The 15,105-nt window shown below is 46.6% G+C and overlaps 1 protein-coding gene across 6 annotated transcripts in view; it reads right to left on the bottom strand.

The window, feature by feature from the left end:
- The window catches only part of Ctbp2 (C-terminal binding protein 2), a 135,993-nt gene that overhangs the window by 90,275 nt on the left and 30,613 nt on the right, over positions 1–15,105 (bottom strand). For all 6 annotated transcript variants that reach the window (XM_057777052.1, XM_057777056.1, XM_057777053.1 and 3 more), the window contains one exon: positions 2,134–2,237. The gene's annotated coding sequence lies outside the window, so the exon portion shown is untranslated. The remainder of the gene's footprint in view (positions 1–2,133; positions 2,238–15,105) is intronic.

Here is a 15,105-nt window from a genome sequence, read left to right as displayed (position 1 = left end):
ACTGCTCCCCAGCCCAGGGGCTCCCTGACCCAGGTAAGGCTGGGTGTCCATCTGTAGTAGGACCAGACACAGTCAAGCTCTCGGTAGTAACTGATTGCACACCAGCCCCGTCCCATAAGGACTGTGATCTCCTGAGCCAGCAGACACTGGCACAGGCCTCCCTAGGTAATGGTTCTCAACCTCTGTGGGTCTCACATCAGATATTTACATTACAGTTAGTAACAGTAGCAAAATTTCAGTTATGAAGTAGCACTGGACTAATTTCATAGGGATGAGTCACCACAGCATGAAATATTAAAGGATCACAACATTAGGAAGGTTGAAAACCACTGCCCTAAGGGAATAGTGAAATGAGGACTTGAAAGGCGGAAGTCAAGAAAAAATTGAAAGAGGCTGTCTTAGCTAGGGTTTCTATTGCTGTTTTAAACCCGACGATAAGCAACCTGGGGAAGATAATATCTCAGCTTACACTTCCACATCACGGTCCATCATTCAGAAGCAGGCAGGACAGGAACCTGGAGGCAGGAACCAACACAGAGGCCATGGACGAGTGCTGTTCACTGGCTTGTTCTTCGTGGTTTATTTAGCCTGCTTTCTTATTGCATCCAGCACTACCAACCAGAGGTTGATAGCCCCTCCCACATCAATCACTAATTAAAATATCCCACAGGCTTGTCCTTTCCTTCCAAAGGACCCTAGCTGGTTTCAAGGTGACATAAAGCTAGCCAGAGCAGAGGCTTTCCTCATATGTCCTCCCCTACAGAAGGTTCATGGGTATTCCAAGTCCACCAACCACTAACCCCTACACACGCACAAAGACTGGTAACTGTCTAAAAGCCACAAAGCACTCCTACATTAAGTCACCAATGTGAGTGATCACCAACTTAACCTGGGGAAGGTCTCCACAGTCAGTGAAACTGAACCTTGAGAGGGCACACAGGGTGGGGAGAGAGGTGAATCTCAGCCCACATACTCTCTTCCTTCAATACCCCAAAATGAAGCTCTTTGTTGATAGGCAATAAGCAGGGGAGGCACCCACAAGCCTCGCTCCCACTGACCTTGTGCTCCCACTGACCTCGCTCCCACTGACCTTGCTCCAGGAGAAAGCAAAGGAGCCACCTAAATAGAACCATTCCCATCTATAACCCTATAATCTCCCTCTGCCATTTTGTTCCCACTTGAGACTCAGCTTGGTCCCGAGAGTCACCACCACTCTCTGTTCCTAGGAGCTGAGAAGTCAGGCTAGAGGCCACAGGGCATGCCAGCTGTGGCCCAACTGTGACCGTCTTTACCACAGCTCGAATCTCTAAACTATACAGGAAGAATAAGCTAGGCTCACAACTGACTCTCCATTTCTGAACGACACTGTCAGTTCAAGGGGGAAATATGTATTTTTTAAAAGCGCAGGGATGGTGGGGCCCGGCAGGAATCAATCCCGTCAAAGAAGTTGACAATTGGAAGCCTTCCGGGAAAGACCCATATTTAGTGTACGGCGGCAAAAGGCATGTTAAGAATAAAGAACCCCAAACCTCGCTGCTAGTGCAGGAGTGAACCATGCCCAATCAGAATGCTCTTTGCCACATACCTCCTCCACCTCCACCCACAGTCTCCCATTGACTCCCTCAGGGGAGAAGAAAAAAAAATCATTAGCTCACAAGACATCCCTGAGGGCTGGAACTCCAGGAGGATAAGCACCACTGCCAGCCAGCCGCTTCCTTTTTAAGGACAGCCATCTACCATCCTACAAAGTAACTGAATGGCAAGAAACCATCTCCCTAATTCATTTTTATTCTTTTTAATTAATATGTCGAGAAGTCTTACTACTATTTCCATCCTGACTCCCGTTTCCTTGTAGGATCATTTCTGCTGACTTATCTCCAGAGCAGCAGCAGCACGAATCTCTTGCCACTGGACTGTATTGCTTCAGAGTTAATTACATGTATTTTGCTTTGATAAATGAAAATACCAGATGCAATTAATTGAAAGACAATCAATATGATCCGGCCATGAGACATCCCAGGGAAGCATCCAGAGGCTGCCAGCGATCCATAGTCATCTGCTAATTGAAAACACCTTCCAAAAGGGATTTTAGAAAACTCAGCTTTTACCTGGAGATATTTTACAGTAACTCACCGATATAAATGCGTCCACAAACACTACACCTCACTTGAGGGGATGTCCGTCTTTTTGAGGGGGTGCAGCTTCATCGGTTCACAACCATTTACGGTGAGGAAACCCTGGAAACACAATGAACAGAGTCAGTGAGGATGAAGCGCCGATTCTGTTTACATCCAGCCATCCTTTAATTGCGTTTTTCCAATGCTTTCAACTCGAAGCGACCAGGTTATTAAATGGTTTCATTAAAAATACTATTTGTCTTGCTGTAGCTGCACGGCAGATCAAATTAAACAGCGGAGCACCAGAACAAATGGACCCTTTCCATCCACTCTGACATGAAGCCAAGAGTGCAAAACCAGGAAGGTGATAAGTGTCATCGGCGTGAAAATGTCACTTGGCTTCTTTCACAGGGCCACACAGCACACCAAGAGACCAAACAATCAATACCTTCAAGCAAAAAGTATTAGCAAGTGTTCTAAGAAATACTGGATTATAAAGTGCATTTCATAAGCTCCTGGGTTATGCGTGCTATTAGCATAAATGCTGACAAGTGCTGGTCTCCTGCAAGTCTGAGGAACGGCTGCAGCTATCCATTAATAGAAGGCATTTTAACTCACTACTGAAATTGATTACCCAGTTAAGAATTCAATCCTAATGTTCAATAAAAATCGCACTTTCTTGGCAAATGCAATATGAGGCTAGGTACTGCATTAAACAGCACTCACATTCATTTAAACCCAGGTTGGGGGAAATAGACGGTATCTTTCCAGTCACCTGACCTGCTTCTCATAGAGGCAGAGCAGCAGCAGAGCTGGGCAGTGAAGTCAGTCCTGTGGCCGAGAGAGAGAAAGCCAACTTTCTTTGGCTTTCCCATGAAGATGGAATTCCACCAGTGGGGATTGCTATGCCACTACAGAGCCCACATAGGAAGACACCCCACTAGGAAGGCGAGAGACACACTTGACACTAATGAACTGCTGCCTCCAATCTGTGTAGTGCAATTTCTGATAGGTCTTAATAATATAAAAACACGGAGTCACGACGGGCGGTGGTGGTGGACGCCTTTATTCCCAGCACTCCAGAGGCAGAGGCAGGCGGATCTCTGTGAGTTCAAGATCAGCCTGGTCTACAAGAGCTAGTTCCAGGGCAGGCTCCAAAGCTAAAACCAAAACCAAAAAAAAAAAACAAACAACAACAAAAACCTGGAGTCAGATATGGGGGGGGGGGGTGTTTGAAAGCCTAAAGATCAGAGAAGCAGAGCAGCCAGCCACCTCTATGAAATCCTCAGACCGAGTGGGGTATTCTGATTCTACACATCCTCAGATGAATGACCTCAACTCCTGTCTCCTCCAGCCTTATATTCCTCTCTGCCCAGCTATAGCCCTTCTTGTCTCTACCTCCCTAGTACTGGAATTAAAAGTGTGTGACTCCCGCGTACTGTAATTCATCACCCCCTGGCTGTTTCTCTTTTAGACTGGATCAGTTTCGTGGAGCCCAGGGATCTCAGAGATCCCTCTGCCTCTGCTGGGATTAGAGAAAGGTGTGTGCCACCACTGCCTGGCCTCTTTGGCTAACTATTGGACTAGGTAGCTCCGCACTCTGACTTTTTCTGGCAAGCTTTATTTGTTAGCTCACAAACAAAATATCATCACAAACCTGCCCTCCCAAAATCTCACCAGTTAACCTGGATTCCAACATTTGGTTAACATATATCCTTACCATGTGGGATAAAGGGAACACTCCTCCATTGCTGGTGGGAGTGCAAACTTGTACAGCCCCTTTGGATGTCAATATGGTAATTTCCCAGGAAATTAGGAAACAATCTACCTCAAGACCCAGTAAAACCACTTTTGGGTATATACCCAAAGGATGCTCAATCATTCCACAAGGACATATGAAGCACAATTAATAAAACTCAGAGAGAAATTGGAGTTCAACAAGATCTGAAAAGCAAAACAGCCAGCCACTGGTTCTCAACTTTGACCTTAGTCTGAAATCACTATTCTGTCTCCCAGAATCTCAGAATGAGACTGTCTGAGAGCTGTCTCTCCTGCCTCCCTTCCCTGATGGGCCCTGCCCCTCCCCGGTTTATATTCCTTTCTAGGGCTAGGATTAAAGGAATGCACCACCCAATTTCTATTGCAACTAGTGTGGCTACTGGGCTTAAAAGTGCATGTCATTGTGGCTACTAGGATTAAAGGTGTGTGTTACCATAACCTGGCCTGTAAGGCTGACCAGTAGGACTGTTTTACTCTCAGATCTTCAGGCAGTCTTTATTCTAAAAAATTCAATTGAAATGCCACTACAGACATGTGCTCAGCCATGTTCATAGCAGTATTATTCATAATAGCCAGAACCTAGAAACAACCTACATGCCCCTCAACTGAAGAATGGATTTTTAAAAAATGTGGTACATTTATACAACTGAGTACTACACAGTGGTTAAAAAAAAATGACATCATGAAATTTGCAGGCAAATGGATGGATCTAGAAAAAACAGTATCAAGCGAGGTAACCCAGACCCAGAAAGACAAATATCACATACGCTCACTCATGTGTGGCTTTTAGACACAAAGCAAAGAAAACCCAGCCTACAGTCCATAAACCCCAGAGAACCCAGACAACAAAGAGGACCTTAAGAGAGGTATACAAAGAACTACATAGGAAGGAGAAAAAGATAAGATCTTCTGAGTTAACTGGGAGCACGGGGATCATGGGAAAGGACAGAAAGGGTGAGGGGAGGAAAGGATAGGAGCAGAGAAACACATATGGCTCAATAAAAACAAAAAAATTAAAAAACTTCATCACCATTACCACAACCAACCAACCAACCAACCAACCAACCAAAGAAAACAAAATCCACATACCTACAAAAGCCATGAAATCGCTTACTAGCTTCCCAACTTCCTAACTAGCCACGACTTTTCCAGCCATACAATTTCAGGAGCCAGAGAGGGACATGGATCTCACTGAGTAGCCCTGGATGGCCTTGAAGTCACAGAGCTCCCACCGCCTCTGCCTCCAGAGTGCTAGGATTAAATATAGGCAGGAGTGTCCAGGCCCAGACACTCAGATCTAAGATGCCCTAGCTTCCTAACAGGCAGAAAGTCTCTGCCCACTGCACGCCTCCGCGACCTTACAGCTCAAACTCCCCACTGTAAGAAAGGTGGTATAATGCAGACATTCCAGGCTCTCAAGGGTCAGGAACAGAGGGACATGCACAGCCTGAGTGGTCTAGAGCCTCCAATGGCAGAAGCATACGGCACATCCAGAGAGCCACCCTTCTGAGGTAGTGGTGCTTGTCTGACAAACTCCTATAAGCTTTTAAAAGTCCATCTCATAGGCACCTTCCCCAGTGCCTTCCCTCCTGACGTTTAGTGAGCGTTCAATACTCTTAGGAACTGAGATTTAATTATCAACACAGCTGAACTCCCGTGTAGGGTGGCTTGTCCTAAAGTGTTATAGGATCCCTTTTCCCATTTTCAATGATTTGCTCAGTAGAAGAAAATGGTTGTCTCTCTTTCTAACACAGACACACACATTAAAAAAATTTCCAAGTGTGGCGGTACGTATCTTTTTATCCCAGCACTCGGGATACTGAGGCAGGTGGTTCTCTGGACCTCTGTGAATTCTAGGCTGCAAAGTGGAAATGTCTCCTAAGAAAACAACTCCCAAATGACAAGAAAATTACCTGCCCGCATGATTGACAAAACTGACCCTTTTAGACATGGGTGGGGGGAGAGAAACTGAGTGGTAATGTGCACTTGGGCTGCACTGTTTCTCAATCGCAAACCAAGGTTGGAGGAGGTCCTTACAGAGCGCGGGGCTACAGAACACCTAACTTTAAATTCAGATACTTGTCTCAGCAGATACTTGCTGACAGTGTGCCGTGGAGCGGTGCCCCGAGGATGCACCAGGGGAAATTGTCTTGGCAGGTTTCTCTAAGAACTTCCAGGAGTATACAGGCAGACACAGAAATGACTTAGCTGATTAAGATCACCACCGGTTCTAACTCGGGGACCACAGGATCCCAAGCAGCCTCAGTACGGAATTGCCTAGCGGCCTGTCCTCCGCCTTTTTTTCTTTTTCTGCTGTCTACTCTCAGCAAGGTCTGTCACCTGGGAGGGGCAGCCTAACCCTCACCTACCATCTCTTCCTCCCCTTGGGGACAGGGACAGCGTATGATGCTACACACTGAGCTGCAGACATAAACTGAACAGTAGGCACTGTGCAGATCGTGCCAGCTGAGTAAGCAGGGGGAAGAGATGTGCATACTGGGGGCTGTCTGACCACACATTCAAAGATGAACGTAGCACGAGGGACAGCAGCTGGAGGGGTGCAGCTTCTTCTATCGGGCTCTACTTTCTGGGTCCCATGGTGATCTAAGACCTGGGGCTGTCTCGGTTCCTGCATCAGTTGAGTATCATGTAGCTGGCCCACTAAGTACAAGCCTACTCCAGGAAGGCCTGGCTCACTGGTATGGAAAACGTGCTTTGGTTGCTCCATGGTGAGAACCACGCACACAACAATGTCCCTGCATGGCAGAATAAGTAACCCACATCAGACATGGGGTACATGTGCCAACATGTGCCATCTGGGAGGTTCTGGGATGCTGTCACTTTTCGAGAAGGAAGGTCTCCATTCCATTGACTACTACCTTTGTAATAAATAAAACACATTAATTAACTTGGAAACAAGCTCCCTTCACCAAGAATGAAAATGATCTTGAAAACTAATTCTTCGGGTCTGGAGAGAGAGCTCAGAGGTTAAGAGAACTGGCTGATCTTCCAGAGGTCCTGAGTTCAATTCCCAGCAACCACTTGGTGGCTCACAACCATCTTCTAGCCTGCAGGCATACAAGGAGGCTGAACACTATGTACACAATAAGTAAATAAATCTAAAAAAAACAAAAAACAAAAAACCTAATTCTTCTGTTGCCTGTCACAGCACATGTAAGGTCCAAGGCCTTATCCTAGCTGGGAGGTCCAACAGTGTCAGCTGTGAGAACAACCAACACCCTCTGGGCAGTAAGTACTTTACAGTTCGGGAGGCGTAAGCAAATTAAGGAACAGGAAGTTCAGCAGGCTTTAGGTTGTTTAGAATGTGAAAAGCTAGCTGGGCAGTGGTGGAGTGCACCTTTAATCTCAGCACTCTAGAGGCAGAAACAGGTTTGAGGTCAGCCTGGTCTACAGAGCAAGTTCCAGGACAGGGAGCTATACAAAGAAGAAATCCTATCTTGAAAAACCAAAAGAAAAAAGAACGTGAATAGTCTCAACAGCCATGACTTGAGAACTGCTTTCAATTACAGAAAACTGTCGGGCAAGCTTTGGAAGCAACGGAAAAAGGGGAAGAAGATGCCCACACCTCAGCTGTGTCTACACTGACTAGGTGGCAGGAAGCACCATCCTGAGAGCGTTGGTGGACACTGGGTGGCAGGAGCACCACAATCTCATTGGCTAATTGAAGTTATGGGGATAACGGGAGGGGAGTTTTGGCCGTCACTGGAAACAAGAAATGTCCCTTGATTTTGGGGACAGCTACTCAATGGCTGATGATGGCCAAGTTTTACAAGGAATCAAAGTTAGATCCATGAGCAACAACACACACAGTGATGTCATTTTGTGACCTCAAGCTGAGTTTCCAAAACACCCAAAACTGCCCAGCTTATAAGGAAAGAGAAGGCAGCTGCCTTGAGCAATCTGAGCACAGGCTCCCAGGGACGGGCTGGGAGGCAGTGTCTATAGGCACTAGGTGGTCCATAGATGGTACATCTACCTTCACTGGGAACAGGGAGGTGAGGAATGCCAGTTAGGAGATCAGGATTCCCCAAGAACCAGCCCAGCTCAACCACAGAAGCCTGACCTACTCACACCCAAAGTCTTCAGTAAGAACTCATCGGGACACCTTTCAATCTCCACCCAAACACCAGTGAACAATGTCTCCCCTCTGGCCTATCATTTCAAACTGCATCCAGGCTAAAATGAGCAATGAGGGGCAAGCACCTTTTTGAGGGATTCGGAAACTTTCTGAAAAACGTAGATACAAGAAGAGCCTAGATCAAACTGGCAGTGACTGAGCCAGTTAGGCACCCTATCCAGAGACAGTGGGATGCTATCCGAGAGCCTGGGTCCTCAGCAGCCACGACAGTCAGCTGAGCAAAGGACAAGGAGCACAGGGCGGAGTCAGCACAGCTGTCTCCAGATGTTTGGGATAAGACAAGTATTATAACAAGATGGAACCTGGACAACATCAAAAGCTTCAGTGTTAAGGCTGAAAGATGGGAAGGCACGATGGGAAAGTGGGTGTTCACAGCTCTGAAGAGTCTGCAGGGCAGAGTCTTCGCACAGCAGTTGGGGAAGTCCTGGTCATTTAGTCCCTGGAACCATCTCTGAAATCTTGACACGCTATCCCTGTTATTGAGGAACAATGGGACAAGTGGTCAATACTTACAGAACAGTAAAACGTCACTGCATGGGGGTTAGGTAACATTAGGGATACTGTGTGACTTATACCATATGTTATGAGACAGATTTCAAACACTCCAAAAATACAAAAGACATAGTAATACCTACAGGCCAAATGGAAAATGAAATACAAAACATTCAGAATTTTTTTAAAAAAAATATTCCCTAGTGAATTGTCTTTTAATGTATACATATACGTGTGAGACAGAAAAAAATCTAAAGCGTTATTTCTCCATGCTACGATTAAAAGTGATTTTCTAAAATATATGATGCTTCCATATTCTTCAAAGAACATGTGTTTCCTGATATAAGGAAAATTCTGCAAGTTGCCAGGTCAGGAGGGACAGGACTGAAGCTAGGGACAGAGATGGGATGCTTCCCAGGCTGCCCCTGTCTCATTTTCCAGTCACCTGGATCCAGACTTGGGATGTGAGCCCTTAAAATAGCTGCACTACCACACAGAATAAATTAGAAAAGAAACAGGGCGGCCTTCACGGAGTTCAAGCTACTACAAACGATGCCACCCTCTTGAAAACCTCAGTTCAGAAGTCAAAATCGCAGCAGACAATTATCCAAGGTAGGGAGAGACTGCCTTGGGACACTGGCATTCATAAGGACAGTCATTTGTAAATGCTAAATGTTACCCTCACTCTGCAATGTGTCAATGCATGCATGTCTCAAAAACAGCTTGAGCCAGGTATGGTGGTACACCCCTGTAATTTGAACATTTGTCCGAGTCTTTGTCAGGGGTTGGTTAGTTCAGAATGACTAACTGGAGCCAAATAGCAAATTCAAGAGTAGCCTCAGCTATACATAATAGGGTTTCAAAACAAACAGTACTCAAATATTTTATGTGAAATTAGATTCCCAGGAATTGTCATTCTCGCCAAAGCACGTGAAAGCCAGAGGCCGGTGTGGCTTCTACTTGACGAACCACAACAGACACAGCAGCCCCTGCTGGACCTGTGCATCGGGCTGGCAACCCTTGCTATTCTCAGAGCATAACTACTAATACACGATGTCCAAACCTAACAATCCTTCTGATGGGCTCTGTTTCTTACTTGTCACTGTGTGATAGAAAACTGACAAGGGGACTGATGGGCTCTTCCATCCAAATCATTGGTGACACAAAAGCCCCACTGGGGCATCCGAGAAATGGGACATGGTGTGCAGGGGCTATAAAGATGGTCCAGTTCCCCTGGGCACCTGCAAGTCCCACTGAGAAACCCACAAAGGATGTGTGTTATACCTGTGTCTATCTCCAGGCTAGGTTACTGCTACCAAAGGAGAGAGAAGAGGAGGGAGGGAGTAATTTGACATCTCATTGTATTACTTCCGTTACACCTATGTAAGTCTAACAAGATAATAGGGCTGGAAAGATGGTTCGGTGAGTTAAAAAAAAAAAACAATCCTGCCATGCATGTGAAGACCTAAGTTTAAATTCCCAGAAGCAAAATAAAGCCAGGGAGGTAGCAAGAATTAAATTCTACTACTCTGACGACTGTGATGAGAGGCAGACACAGGAGAAACCAGGGAGGTTCCTGTTGACAAACATAGGCACTGGATGAGGGAGTCACCCTCCCTCTGGCACCTGGCCTTAAGAACACACAGCTCCCTAAACCCTGACCTTCTGCTAGAGCTGGTACTTCCCAGCCTGGCTTTGTTTTCTCCAGATGTTACTTCCCAGGCACCCCAAGCCACACCTGATAGGTCAGGCAGCTGACCTGGGGCCTAGGAAGAGAATAAGCCCAACCCCCCAGTGGGGGGAAGATCAGAAGTCCCTGGTCCAGCCGGGTTGAATCGAAAGTACTGGCAGCAGGCTGGAATGGGCTACAATTGCCCCAGCCACGTCGTGTACGCTGGGCTGGCTGGCTTCCAATGCCCGGCTCGCTCAAAGAAAGTTCTGGAACTGGAGTGTTCCAACAGATCGCCAGGGTCAGTGAAGCTGCCTGGCCCAGAGCAGACCCACGGTTATGCCCCTGTTCCTCAAGCAACTCGGGGACCCAGTTGGTGGCCTTAGACTCTCTGTTGGCCTTTTATACCAGGCACTGGGTCTGTCCTCCCACATCCTCGCTGCCTCCCTTTTAAGGAGCGGAGCGCTGGCTCTGCAGCTAGCACTCACAGTAACTTCCCTGCTGATTCAAAGAATCCAAAAGAAGAAAATCACAGGAGCGCCCCTGCTATTTCCGCCTTCATTGTCTTGGGGCTTGTGCTGTTCTCAACCCATCCCTCCAGGGTTTATCCTTACTATCACCAAGCAACATCATGAAAATACCTCTGTCCCCAAAATGCTTGGTGACGTACAGTGTGTGGACCAAAAAAGGATTTCAATACTAATACTCCTTCCCCCCTTAGGTTTTTATGAAACCTTAAATGGCTGTTTCCTTCAATAAGGGAGTCACTTTCAAGCCACCAGCATCACTTGGCTCCAAAGCTGCTGGGGGAGAAAAACACTCATGAATCTTCCACATGAATAAAAATTACATTCTACATAAATTAAATATATAATTTGATTAAACATGTTTATGTCTTTGTGATGACATTTAAAATAGAAGTAATCATTTTCTTTTTTTTTTTTTAAGAAAAACTCTTTCAAATATAATTCGAAGCTGTCAAACCAATCTTCTGCTACAGATCTTTTAAATGTCACATACCTTCAAAAGGAGATGGCAGTTTCCTTTTAAATATGCAATTCCAAACAGTGTGCTCTGAATCAAGACTGTATTAAAATACACTGCTGGCATTTATCCCGACTTAAGTAGCGCCCTTTCCTCCTCTCTCCGGGTGGATGGGCTTCTCTGCTGGGTGTGCTTAGAAGCCCCACGGAGACGTCCCTCCCCAGGACAGGCTCTGTCGGTAAGTGCCACAGCGGTTGGCTACAAACCACAGGGCTGGACACCAAGCCACGCTCCTCATACCTTAAGAGGGCAAAGGTGTCCTCTGCGGAGTCTGTTCTTCCCCCACCCAGATGGCTCGCTGAACTCTGTGTAACCCAATTTTGGCATAGCGTTGATGGCCCAATTGTAAGACACTGTTAATCAGATGCAAGGAAAACTCCCAACTCATTCTCCTAAGTCGATGACCTACATATCCAATTGCTTATTTGTCATCCCGGTAGCAAACACCGTGCTATATTTAAACACAGCACAGCTATATCTTTTTTTCTAAAATGCTTAGAGACAAATAAGCCTTATGCTCCGGCCTTCTTCCTCTTGTCGGCACCAAGCGTTTCGGGACCCATCTTTTCCCTAAGCAGCAACTCTCCCGCCGCAAAATCAGCAAAAGCAACCAGGTTCCCTTGCGCCTGGCTCAGAGTTAAGTGCTCGGGGGGTCACACGTCTTGAGGTTAGTTCAACACAGGTGACAAGCACGGTCACAAAAGCGCACAGCACAGCTGAGTTATCTTGTACCACAAGAGACGGAAGGAGGAAAGACCAGGTGGGAACCACAGCTCAGGGGCTACCATCTCTTAGCGTTTTCCACCCCAAGTTTCGCCAGGAACGCAGGTGGCCTCAGTCGGCAAATGATTATTGCCTATGGGCAATGTGACGTGGCCCAGCAGAGTGCCTGAAAAACCAAACAGGGAAGGCACCCAACCCTCCAACCCAGAAGCAGATACCTTCACCTCTTAAGGAAAAGCAGCACTTGGGGTGGCTCTTACAGGATTGCACAACTTCAGAAGAGCCAGTCACATAGACTAGTCTGGAGGGGGAGGAGCCAGGTAGACACACTTCCTTATAGAACTCAGGTAGAGCCAGGGGAAACCAATCACTCAACCCTGAATGGGAACTAACCAATCACAAGCAGCAAACAGTCATCTTGAAGATAACAGGATTTAGTTGGTAGTAGTGGCGCAGACTTGTGATGCTAGCACTCAGGAGAGAGACTGAGGCAAGAGGATCAAGAATTGGAGGTCAATATGAATGATATACTTTGCCTAGTAGCAAAGAACCTCACAGGATATGTGGCAATGCTGGGGGGGGGGGAGGGATGGGATAATCAGGTTGTATATACATATCAGAATACCAATAGTAAGAATTTTTACTCTAAAAGAAAGGAGGGAGGACAAGGAGGAAGGAAAGGAGGGGAAATGAGGGAGGAAAGAACAGGAGCGCCTACCACCATAATTCTTTCTTACTCAGGTTCTAAACCAGCAGTCATATAACTTAACAATCCGAGCTGATTCCAGTCACTAGGGCTTGAAGAAATCCAGCATGTACAAATGTCAGGCGGTTGCGCTGTCTGTCTCTGTCTTTCTCATTCAGGCAAATTCCCTTTCCTGGGTGGCAAGGCCCTCTCATGGCAAAGGTGACTGATGTGGGAGTGATTTCTTTCTAATCTGTTGCTTTCATTGGTTAATTAATAAACTACCTAGGCCCATTTGATAGGCCAACCCTTAGGTGGGTGGAGTAGACAGAACAGAATGCTGGGAGAAAGAAGCCGAGTCAGGGAGTTGCCATGATTCTCTCACTCCAGACAGACGCAGGTTAAGATCTTTCCTGATAAGCCAGCTCGTGGTGTTACACAAAATATTAAAAATGGGTTAGATCAATATGTAAGAGCTAGCCAATAAGAGGCTGAAACTAATGGGCCAGGCAGTGTTTAATACAGTCTCCGTGTAATTATTTCGGGTATAAAGCTAGCCGGGTGGCGGGATGCAGCACCACCGCCGCTCCTTTTTACAACAGGTGACTACAGCTTGAACTGGTGTTTGGTACATCGGCAGCTGCATAGAGTTGTGCACGAGCACCATCAGCCCAATCCACAAGCCCTGCATTTGATCCTTCCCTATGGAAGACTCCAGTGCTTGCCTTGGCCCTGCAGAGGTCACCATCTCCCCTCCCAGGCACAGGCATTCCAATACTTGACCCTTATATCAACTCACGAATCAGACGGTGTCTAACGTTCACACACAGCACATAAGCCATGTGTTCATGGGATGCTTTGACCTTAACATGGTGTGACACACCTTCAGTGGAAACAAACTGTGCTTGGAATGCTTGAATCTTGACCTTTCCCCAGGCCAGTGATGCGTGCTATAGCCTTCTGTTAAGGTAGCAGCTGGAGCACCTACCTGGCTTGCTGGAACAGCAAATGGAATCATCAACTGAACTATTCTCAAATCGAGGGGTTCCTCACCACACTCCTTCCCTCGATATTGTGATTCTCACTTTTTGAGGTCCCAGACACAAGCCAAAGTCGTGGAAATGCACCCATGAATAAGTGCCTGGGGGCAAAGAACGTCGTGGGCTGTGGGGCAACACTTTGGGGGTGGAGGGGTTCCGGCGATCAGGAGAATACCTCAGAACACCAATCACACGTCTCCACCTCAGTGGGGAATCACAGGTCTGGACCACCACACCCACCTAGCATTGGATGTTAGGTCCTCAAAGTGGTTTCTGGAAAGAGGAAGGCTATAAATAAGCAAAATGGAATCAATCTACTCAAGGACACTCTGGTAACTCTATAAAACACGCCTCAGAAAAGGCCCCAGACAGACAGACCTCAGGAAGAAGACTGTCACGCTTCCTCTAGGGAGTTTCCCTGGGAAGCCTGGCATTTGGAAGAGGCTAGAGGGTGGGGGTGGGGGCAGCAGGGAGGTTCGTCATGGCACACTTTTAAGGAGGAAGTGAAGTGTGCTCTCCTCCAGCAGGACTCACATGCTAGTTACAACAGAAAAAAGGGTGCAAACCCTAAAACCATCTTATTAAGGGTGAACCAAGGAGTAAGTCAGAGTCCTGGACTTGCTCTCCAAGTCTAGCCAAGCAGAAAGCCAAAGTTTTGGTAAGTGGGTTACAAAATACCTGATTTTTTTTGATATATCCTGATATCATAGCTCAGCCTGAGACCACACAGTGATCTTCACTACCAAATGTTGTAATTATAGGCACGTGCTGTCACACCCCACGTGTTTTACAACTTGAAAATGTGTTGATTGAAGAATAAAGTATACACCATGCCAATGTACATCATAATGTGTGTGTACACTGCATATAATATATATATGCAGTATTATATGGAAAATTCTAGAACAATTAGGACTAACCATGTAGGGAAACCCAAGCTAAACCTACCAACCAGCCAATCAACCAAACAAAAAGATAGTGATTGCCTGTGGCGAACTCGGAGATGGTAGAGGACATGGTTCAGACAAGGCTATGAGGGAACTTTCCAGACAGAGCAGTTAGAATGGGGTCCAAGATGCAAGTGCACCTTCCAGAACTCATGGTTGGCACACTGATGACCAACACAGGTCATGTGACTGTTCTTTCCCAACCAATCCCCACTGCAGCCCGCTAATACTTTCTTTACATGACAGGAAGCTGAACAATTCTAGATGAAGCTGCGCCCTGAAATGCAGCCCGACTAATGTGACCAAGACCAAAAGCTGGCACCGAGAGCAGGGGTGGTGTGTGCACTGCTGGTGGGAGAGCCTCAGGTGGCTGGGCTGCGCTTGCTGTAGATTGACACTTGCAGGCAAAGGTCAAAAACAGTCACTAAGAATATCAGCAGCTAGGTGAAC

Source organism: Chionomys nivalis, chromosome 8, assembly GCF_950005125.1.
Source record: "Chionomys nivalis chromosome 8, mChiNiv1.1, whole genome shotgun sequence".
Classification (NCBI taxonomy): domain Eukaryota; kingdom Metazoa; phylum Chordata; class Mammalia; order Rodentia; family Cricetidae; genus Chionomys; species Chionomys nivalis.
The sequence above is the reverse complement of the archived record's forward strand: the minus strand, read 5'-3'. Positions and strand labels throughout refer to the sequence as shown.